This window comes from Manduca sexta, chromosome 25 (assembly GCF_014839805.1).
Source record: "Manduca sexta isolate Smith_Timp_Sample1 chromosome 25, JHU_Msex_v1.0, whole genome shotgun sequence".
In the NCBI taxonomy this organism is placed as follows: Eukaryota; Metazoa; Arthropoda; class Insecta; order Lepidoptera; family Sphingidae; genus Manduca; species Manduca sexta.
In genome coordinates, this window is record NC_051139.1 from 10,343,609 (window position 1) to 10,354,997 (window position 11,389).

At 33.9% G+C, this 11,389-nt stretch overlaps 1 long non-coding RNA gene across 2 annotated transcripts; it reads left to right on the forward strand.

Moving 5' to 3' along the window:
- The first annotated feature begins 2,798 nt into the window (after positions 1–2,798).
- On the forward strand, positions 2,799–8,248 carry LOC119190522. Of its 2 annotated transcripts, none has more exons than XR_005112969.1 (3): positions 2,799–3,111; positions 4,648–4,862; positions 8,132–8,248. It is a non-coding gene; the product is annotated as an uncharacterized LOC119190522 (long non-coding RNA). The 2 variants fall into 2 exon arrangements; XR_005112968.1 differs by having other exon boundaries at positions 2,801–3,111; positions 4,651–4,862.
- The last annotated feature ends 3,141 nt before the right edge of the window (positions 8,249–11,389 follow it).

Here is an 11,389-nt window from a genome sequence, read left to right on the forward strand (position 1 = left end):
GTCGGAAAGGGATATTAAACACAAAATGTACATATATGTTGTATAGATACACATCATTATATGCGTAATAGAACATGATATTAATAAATTTTAGATTTTTATCACCCAAAACAAAATATTTAAAGCCGTATGTACTTAGTAGTCATTATCGGCTCTTATGTCGGAAAGGGATATTAAACACAAAATTTACATATATGTTGTATAGATACACATCATTATATGCATAATAGAACATGATATTAATAAATTTTAGATTTTTATCACCCAAAACAAAATATTTAAAGCCGTATGTACTTAGTAGTCATTTTTGAAACCACTGCTTACTGACCGTATTATTAGAAGACATTACGAGACAAATAATATCATAACTCATTGGTTTGATTTAGGTACATTGTCCCGCGCCAAAAAATTATTATTATTATTTTGTATTGCGTCTTAATTATATTATGTATGTTATTTTGTTTTAATTTCCAATCTAATTCTCGGGTTTTTCATGAATGTGACATATAATACTTGCATATGGGTTTTTCTGAATCGAACATAATAATATTTTGATTAAATTAACAAATAAATATGTCGGATGATCGGCTATTTGGAAATAATAGTCAAGCAAAACCAGTCAATATGTCAATTTTTTTGTGGAAGTGACAGTTGTAAAACAAGGCGCCTACCCATTTGAAGAATTTTGAAGTGAAAGTTAGTCAGTCAGTAAGTCAGGATCACTACTTGCTATCAAAGCGTTACTATGCTAGTTCAGTATTCAGTTAACTGTTAAGTGATCTTTATGTTAGTACTGATGGAGATGTCGAAATAAAAAGTTGTGAGATGAAGAAATTACTTTTAATTATAACTAAATGTGTTATGCCTTATCCCTCCCCGCTTCCCGTGTGTTTGTTCCGAACAAATAGTAAAAATGATATTTCTAATTCAAAGGACGCTCTGTACGAAATTAAATACATGACGCTGAAATGAGTTCGCCCTTTATCATATTATTTATTTATAGTCACGTTTTAGGAAGTCAAAGTAGAGACAAGAAAACCCTGAGACGGGCTGTTGTTCTTATGTTTTTCATCTGAGGTTTTTCATGCATCTTGTCTATGCTATTTTCTAACGACGTCTGTATTTAAATAATTTCAAAACTTATCACACTATTAAAGTTTACTCTTCCAATTACAGAATATGTGCTCACGTGTGAGCACACCTTAAGACGCTGCACAAAAGATTTTTTTATTGCGGAATTCAACTTCCTAGTGCAATAACCATTTACGCTGTTCAGCAGATGAACTTTAAATAAAGTTCAATTTAAAATGTATTGTTTGAGTTCCGCTCAACCATAAATTATTCATAAGGCATAATTAAATGTCCAGTAAAATGAAGACAAATTGGCAAGATAAAAGCTGCGAATTTTCTTTTCTCATGTGGGTATGATAATTATGATAATACTTATAGGGTTTACACTTGCGTACTTGTTACAGCTACAATCATTCTGTTCTATCCTTATTTATTTAATCTATAAAATTGTCTTTCTACAGTACAAGTACTGATACATTTAACTTTGCCCGTTGGGGTACCTACAATCACTTCAGATTTATATCAAGCCATATCCAAATTATACACTAAACACCATAAGTACGTCCAAAAAGAAAATATCGGGCACGAACCCATAAAGCACTTATCCTATCTACTTAGTAAGCATTTTCATAGGTTAATCTGTAAGTACTAGTTTTAATTATCACTAGTTGGTTTAAAAAATAATCATGGATATTTCGGCCTTTAAAATTTAATATGACGAAATTTTAAAGGCCGAAATATCCATGATTATTAATTATTTTACGTTTTTCTTTCAACTGCGAGAACTAATCACTAACTAGACGTGAATTTAAATTCTTTACTTGCCAATACTTGTTTAGTTACCCAGATTAAAGCCGAAACAAAATGTATGAAAATGGACCTTGAGCTACCACCTTAACTCGCTTCTTGCAATCCTTGCTGTAAGGTTGATTTTATCATTGTGTCATCATTACTTACTTGATGATAATTCTTCTTCTTCTTCTATATTATGGCTGCCACCGTTTATTTACTGGTGATTTTGCCAATGTCGAGTAATCATAATAGATACAAAATGAAAACAAACAAAAAATCAGGTAATCAAAAAAATTCCATTTCGAAAATCCTCTTAAGACTACCTAATGATAATATATTATAATAGCGCTTAATAACCGTGCTAAGCGCATGGCGTTCGCGAAACTGCGCGCACCTCATGGTCACTTCGCAATACTCATACATTCGCGGTAGGTACATGCGACAAATTTGAGTGGACCCAACTCCTAACAAAAGGTGCCGACCGAAAATTTGCCACCCTCTTTTTCACAATTAGTGACTGCCACATATTTCTTCTTAAATATCAGAAAATAAGTACTTATTTTATATTGAAATCCATGCCGGATTTCTCAATAGGCCCAGCAGGCCATGGCTGAGGGGTGGCGCGGCATCAGCCTAAGAGACGATATATGGCGGTCGTACCATTAGCTCTGCAAAGTATTCACCCGTATGCAGGACATGCGGAGAGGTTCAAACTGATGGCCTATGCTTAAGTAAGTATAAATTCGGAACTGATTTATATAATAATTGGTACTTATATGTATTTAAACAGTGTTGATTATACCAACGATCTAAAACAGAGTTAAGAATCAAATAAGATAGCTTGTTCATATAAGTCGGTGAGGTATCTAAACGCTTTTTAAACATTTCTTTTTTTAAAGCAAATTATTATATAACCTTTTTACACACTTTTGTTTACATTATATCTTGTCAAAATAAGAACTTAAAATAAATCTGTCAAAATTGGTCAACATGTCTTTGCCTACATCGACATTGGCAAAATCATCGTCTCTCAACGATGGACCTACAACCTAAAAATTGAATTGGTCACAATGTCAGCACTGAAAGAAAGAATGAAAGTGATAACCTGAGTACATTTTTTGTAATTATCCGGATGTAAAACATTTAACATGCTTTTGTCAAGCAGTTCATATTCTGAGTTGACCTTAACCCAACTTAAACTTCGGCATGAAACCATATCAAAGGACAAATAAAGAATTTATGGTGCAAGTATGATCACTGTTTTATAAATACCTAATTCATTGAGAACATGCAATTAAATCATTTGCTTGGAACTGTGGAACCAGTGGTTGTATGCAAAAAAGTAATCGTTTTAACTGTATTAAAGCTTTGTATTAAAGATCCATTCATCTATAACAAATAAATTATTTGATCATGTATGTAATATGTATGGGTAGGCATTTTTAGCTACTTATTAAAAATTAAAATCTTGTATTTGTCTGTTGCATTAATATTTACTGTTTACTTGTTTCTTTTGTTCTCATATCTACGCAAAACAATATGTATATAAGATACTGTTTTGCAAATATGGTACAATTTCAAACAATTAAAATTTATAGGTACCATTGTAACTAGCTATTCTTTAGTTCAATATCTTTGATTGTAATTTAGTTTTTATAATTATTCAGAATTACCATAGTATAAAGGTTATTACATTTATTCATTAACTAACGACCCGCTCCGGCTTCGGACGAATAACAGAGCTTATTACCTATATGCTTACTTTTATATGTTGTAGTGTCTCTCCCAGGGCGGCACATTAAGTACTTCTAGCATGCCGCGCATCGGTATGCACTTAAATTGTTTTGTAGTACGATCATTTTAAATTGTACGATAACTCCTAAGATATTAATTTAAATTGTATTATGTAAGGGCAATTTTAATCTGGGTGAAATGATTAAAGTAATTAACTTATTTCATTTCATAAAGATTAATATCGTATCCGTCTAAACGATTTTTAATTGCTGCATTATATGTGAGCATTTTTAAACATTATAATGGGTATAGTACGCTATCCTTAAGAGAATATCTATATACATGCCATCACGGACTTTTCTGTAAATACGGAAGGCAATTCCAACATAAATTGTTTTATCTCAAAGATTATATTTCAAAGAGTGCATACTATCGGCTTGATTTTTTTCGACATCTTCAACAATCATTGTCATATTCAACCAATTTACACAAAACTTTAATGTATTACACATAAACCTTCCTCTTCCATCACTCCGTCCATTAGTGAAAACCGTACGAAAATCGGTTTGGTCGTTTCTGAGTTTATCGCATTCAGACAGATGCAGTGGGGGGATTTTGTTTTATAATAAATACGTAATGTTACTGTGAGGATGATAGATCAGATGAATAACATGATCCCTATGCTTCATAGATTACAATATTATCTAATATGCAGATGGAACATCACAATACCATGTAAAACTCTTTTAAAAATACGGCTTATTATACCAACATTATAATGTTGACTATAGGACCTATAGGCCCAAAAACCGATTAAAATTGGTGGTTTCTATGTGTTGTTACGCGACATACCTTATTTAAATGATATTTTTTTTCTTTCACGGTCGGAGGAGATGAAGGTCATCAAAGGTCTAGGAAGCGTTCCTAGTCCCTTGACGACCTCAAGTGCATTCTTGTGGTATTTTAAGCCGCACCGCGTTTTTAAATCATAACTTTTTTAGGGATAAGCGATAGCAAACTTATATCGGAGACAGATGCTTTATTTTTCAGCAGTTACGCTCAGCTACGCGGTTTGGACGAATTCGTGTTCTTCTGCGCGAGTTTGGCAACGACGTTCGAGCCCTTTGGCGTTATGGAGCGCCATTTCCAACATTCTTAAAACTTATTGGAACATTAGTGCTCTGCCTGCTAGTCATACTGCCACTAATCTACCCAATATTCGTTGTCGCCTTCACATACTTTACCTGCGAGAGTCTCTACTTAAGGTAAGGATTTTACTTGACACCTTAATTAAGAATAAAATAACCGTATAATGTAATAAGTAGGTACTTACATCAGAAGGACGCCTTTAAAGGAGCTTTAAAAAATGTTTTGATACAACATGGAACAAAAGTATTCTCATGATGGGAATGCCATTATGTTGGAAATAAAAAAATGGGCTACGTTTTTACAGAAAGTATAATTGGGCCTGTAAAATTAAGACCATCCAAGAAATTATATCGGTATGACTACAACAGACGTCAAATAAACACCAACATTCTGAAAAAAGAATGCGGGTAATTTTTTTTCTAGAAATACATCCTAGGCGACACAAACTAAGTGGCCTACATACATGACAGTATAAATCCTGCACAAATTACAATTCGTGATTGATAAAACGAGCAAGCGTGATGGTAAACGACACGATTACTCACAAGCAGCAGCAACACTAAACAAACTTTGAATCACAAAGCACCGCGTGACAATCACATAGCAACTGTGCTCGTCACCTTGAGACCTTAGATCACAGACATGACTCACAGTCCTAATAATTACTTACACAGGCAACAATATCAAACTGGAACACATCAGTGTTTGCACAATGTTGGTTAGCGACAGAAACAGACATTATAATGGTATCCACCAAGCCGAAGCTCCGCATAGCTACGAAAGACCTACGGTCTAGAGTTGACAAGGTTTACACGAGATGCTGAGTGAGATTTATTATTGTTTGCATAGAACGAGGAAAACAACGAGGTAATTCACGCAACATTAAAACAATGGACCGGAAATAGATCAAATAACTACTACATAGTAGGCGTTACCTACTCTCAACAGAATCTCTATCTACCTACAAGATAATATGTGTCAATGCACATTGGTATAAGAGATACCGCTGTATTTTGCATAAAATATGACTTATTCACACTATGACATTACTTTTTAGTTATCTATAAAAAACTGAATTTTGGGTTCATTTTTATTAAATAACTAGCTTTTGCTCGCGGCTCCGCCCGCGTTATAAAGTTTTTCAGGCTAAAGTTTTCCATTATAAAAGTAGTAGTTTCCCGGGAGCCTATGTTCTTCCCAGGGTTTCAAACTGTCTCCATACCAAATTTTATCTTAATACGTTGGGTAGTTTTTGAGTTTAAGACGTTCAGGCAAACGGATGCAGCGGGGACTTTGTTTTATAATATATTTTTAGAACTTTTAAGAGGAATAATCCCGACATACATCATTGTTGCATAACTTTAACCGTTTACGCAGCGCACGCAACGGAAGCTCTCAAAACTAATAAATTGTCCCCGTATTTGTAACATGTTTCATTACTGCTCCGCTCCTATTGGTCATAGCGTGATGATATACAGCCTATAGCACCCCACAAATAAAGGGCTATCCAACACAAAACGAATTTTTCAGTTCAAACTGGTAGTTCCTAAGATTAGCCATTACTGCTCCGCTCCTATTGGTCATAGCGTGATGATATATAACTTAGAGCACTCCACGAACAAAGGGCTATCCAACGCAAAAAGAATTTTTCAGTTTGGACCGGTAGTTCCAGAGATTAGCCATTGCTGCTCCGCTCCTATTGGGTATAGCGTGATCATATATAGCCTATAGCAATCCACAAATAAAGGGCTATCCAACGCAAAAAGAATTTTTCAGTTTGGACCGATAGTTCCTAAGATTAGTAAACAAATATAATGAGAAAGCTTCGAACTGCTAAGCTATCGGGAGTTACACGTGTCATTGTGAGTCAACCATAAAAGATAGACATATGCTGTCGTGGGATATTTTTACATAATTTTAAGGAGAACATTTCCGTCATACATGATTTCTATGTAGCTTTAACCATTAAGGTTGCACACGCGACGGAAGCTTAAAAAATGGAGTAACCTCTCCCGTTTTCCCAACATTTCCCTTCACTGCTCTGCTCCTATTAATTGTAGCGTGATGAAAAGTATACTATAACCAGCACAGGAGTATGACAAATAATTGTACCAAGTTTCGTTAAAATCCGTCGAGTAGTTTTGTTTCTATAACGGTTATACAGACAGACAGACAGACAGACAGACAGACAGACAAAAATTTTACTAATTGCATTTTTGGCATCAGTATCGATCCCTAATCACCCCCTGATAGTTATTATTTTGGAAATATATTTCATGTACAGAATTGACCTCTCTACAGATTTATTATAAGTATAGATAGATATAGATAGTACCTGTAATAGTTTTATTGGAGACCTTACGAAATTTTAATAGCAATGAAGAAATTGTGATTGTTTTTGTTCATTAAAATAAGAAACTATATCTTAGTACTTACACGGCGACTTCTTACATAAATAACGGGCACCTCCACTGGATGGTAACTAGCAAAGCATACCTAGATATAATAAAATATTTATTGATACCAAAACTCATAAGCGACGAAACGTAATTGTGTGCTATTTGAAAAGCAAAGTTTCATGTGCTTAAAATCTAAGTATAGTCCTCTAATAGAACTCTTCAATGATAACAATGACCTGCTGAAATGTCAGTTAAGTCTAACGCCGTATGAGTAGATGCAAGTCAGTTTCGGTCTGAATCAAGATAGGTGAGACGATGTCAAATTTAAAGTCAGCATCTCAAAGCCGTTTGCTATTTAGTAAACAGGTATCAATAAATGATATCTTATGTCACTACATATGATGGATTTTGACAGCCATTTTTTTTTCTATTATACAACGTTGACTCAACAAAGAACAAGCTCATAAATGACAACTTAAACTTTGAATATAAATAGTCCAATATCTTTATGGCTTCAGCTCCTTTTCAAAGGTGAGATTAATTTATGAATACGGCCCATAAAACTATTTTTAGAATGTGCTAAAATGCAAAAATAGGGCTCTGTAACAAAAGATATAACCGACAAGAAAACCACTACAAATAAAAAATAACTCTTCCTTCGAATAAGAGTTATTACTTATTTATTAATAAATTTAAATGAGATAAATGATTTAAATAGTGACATTCAGGACATTATGGTTAAAATTAATGTGTTAATTTAGTATTAGGTATGTCTAAATTTTTTGTGTTATTCTTTAAGTGACTACCTATGAAACTTAAAAATAAGATTTTTATGATTTCTCTTAATAGTTAATCCTTCTGTACAAATATTCAAACTACCTCAAGACTGAATAGATTTGAGTTATTTTGAATGGAATCATTCCATCCGCTTTATAATGTAAATAGACCTAAATATTTGTTACCTTAAACGTGGACAAATTCAACAGTTGGCGACTGGATGAACCTTGGCGATTCCTGCCGACAACAATCATTCGACGAGGACTCTCCGCAGCGTTTCGACCCACATGTCCACGTGACGTGTCGAAGGTTCGTGAAGTGCTGACAAGAGGATTCTCCTAGCTCATTCTTTAGCCACTTCTGTGGATTACCTGTGCGTTATGCAAGGCCTATTGGATGAAACATAAATTTTTACTTTATAGAGAGCTAAACTTAAATAAAGTAAACTTCAGTAAATATATTGTGTTTTGATTCTTTTTGAATCGTAAATTATAAGTATCATCATATTTATCGTCAAGAAAGATATACCTACTTTATTAAACTGAAATTGGTATACTCCAAATAAATCACCTTAAATTTATATTCTCACCAGTTACAACCGACTTTTGTGTCTCCCACATGATTATATCATTTTTGTTTCCGTGCCATACTATCAGATATAAATTATCTAATAACCGACACATGTCAATATATTTTATCCACAATAAATCCTCACTTGTGTTATCGATAGAGAAGATGTTTTTATCGTAGAGTACCTAATTCACAAGAATAACATCTTGAAAGATTACCGTTACTTTGAACGCTGGCGTAAAAGAAGTGTTTGCCACCGACCACTTTGCAGTTTGCCGAAGAGAGTCGACGGTGAATGACGGAGCAATGGCGTCGTGGGCCATTATCGGATTGTTGGCGGTCTGCCACGCGTGAGTAATGTTTGTTTACATAAATAAAGCATAACACCTAAAGACTTTGGTTATGAATGTGAAGTCAAAGCAATCGACGGAATAATCTTAGTCGACGTTCCTTTGTTGAAGTATTACAAGTAAACGTGCCTTCAATTTTGCATGCGAAAATAGATTACGTCATAATAGCAGCCATAACTCGGATAGCTTCCTGTTTCAAAATAATTATCCTGGCTGCTGTCATATCCATTGATTTAACACCAAATAAATTAATAACTCTGTGCTCTATTTAACACTCAGATACCCCAATAGAAGTCGATCTTAGAAAAAACATCAATTTCCATGTGAAGCCCATCATTGCCCCCATTAAGTAATTTGTCTTTTCATGTCTCTATTTTCGATTGCTCATATTTTCCAGACTCAAGTTGCGATAAAACGCTACTGTTCAAAATATAGAATTAATTTATCAATAGGTTGGTACACTTTCACTTAGTTGCTGAGTAACATTACTTGATATTTTATAATGTCCTATATTTTGCCTCGTTTATTTGATCAATTTCCTTTTGTCGTAAACTTACCGTTACCATTTTATTGCTAAGCATTAACAGTAATATACCTATTATCAGTTTGATCTTATATGCAAAAAATATTTTATCACAAAGTAACTACTAAAGCATAGAGGAGTATAAAGAGTAATATACTGGAAATTCTAAAGATTTTACTCACAACTCAAGTTCCTTCGAAGTGTTTTCTCCAAAACACAGTGACCATAATTGAAGCACAAAAATCTATGCAATAAAATTATTTTACTACTAGTTTTTGCTAGTGACTCCGTGTAAAATTTTTCCGAGATAAAGGTCCCGCTTTATACTTTCCCGGGATTAAATGGGGTCTATATATAATTTAAATTAGATCTCTAGTAATACATCAGGGAAGCACAATTCCATGCTATAGTTTTGCGTGATGCGTGTAACAACAGGTAGACAAAAATCAATAAAAAAATTGGCTTCTGTTGCTCTAATGAAGACCTATTTATTTTCTTCAATATCTATAATGTACAGACATCGGCGTTTTACAATGTCATTATCTTTATGTCAAAAAGAGGTAAGCATAAACACTTGTATTTATGAAATAATTACGTAATAAAAAATTATTATATAGGTATTTAGTTCACGTACACTTTCAATCGAATTGTTATCACTTCCCTCAGCAGCTTGTATGTTTATTTTCTAAACCGGCCTTTTGGTTAACCTTTACTAGGTGTAAAAATTAGGCCGCCTTTGTACAAGTGTTTAACATGGTACATAAATAAAAATAATATAAAGTTACAATGACTGCGACACAATGAATTTCAAGATGTCATAATCTTTAATTCAATATCATTAAGTGACCTTAAAATCTCAAACTTGATAGCAGTTGCGTGTCTTGCCTACAAAACAATGAGCCATTTAGAAATTCACTTCCTCATTAAGTATATAAAACCCTCGTGGTATACCTTTGCTGGTCCGGTAATCCAATTCATTATCTATAACTAGGTTATTTATAAAGATTATTTATAAAAGTTAAAAATAACTTTACCAGTACCGGCTTTACGGTGGCGCCTCGGGCGGTCTGGCATTAGGCGCCACATCCTATAGAGGGCGCAATGACCTGAGCGTAGCGCTACTGGAGCTATGCTGAGCGGTAATCATTGCGATAAGCTAGCCCTCAAAATACCCAAAATACCTATCGGAGAAAGGGGCGCCGATCTTTTTTCGCTCGGGGTACCCGAATAGCTGAGAATGGCGCTACTTACTGTATACCACATTATTAATTATAGCTAACTTTGCATTGTACTTCACAACGTTTAACGTTATATCAAGAATGGGTTACAATTAGTTATCGAGAAAATCGTCATCTACCCATACTTAGTTGGCCCACCAATATATACAGGTACCTTTTTGTCAATAGGTGGGCACCTGTTGTCATAAATATTGCCTACATTGGTACTTTACTTGGCGTAGTGTATACGTGTGTACAATCGCTGTCGGTTTTTGTATCACAATACTGGTATAGTAACAAAAGGAGGACAATACTAGAAACGCGTTTCTAATTGAAGGTCCTATGGTAATTTTAACCCGTTTTTTTCATAAAGTGATTATTTGAAAATAAATAGTATTAAGTATCAATGATACATTTTACTTACTGTTGGTATGTGAAATAAATTATAACATGGATGATGGGAGCTAATTAGGCTCGCATATTGCAAATCCTCTTGGCCTTGATTGTAAATTATCAAAGTCTAAAGATTAATATTGTGGCACATTTTTAACTTATTTGGTAGGCAGATAGTAAGTACTTCACACAACACCCTCGAAGCTCCTATAATTAAATTATAATTAGTTAGCTACTTAATACTTAGTTTTAAGTAAGTACTTACCGAAATAGAAACACGTTTGTTAATAATAACTATCTTAATCATCAAGTTCTGGAATCACGACTAATTCAAACTAAAGGAATGTCTCCGACCGATTTGGTAAGATTTGTTATTGCTCAATTGTTGATTCGATATTTACAGGAGTTATATAA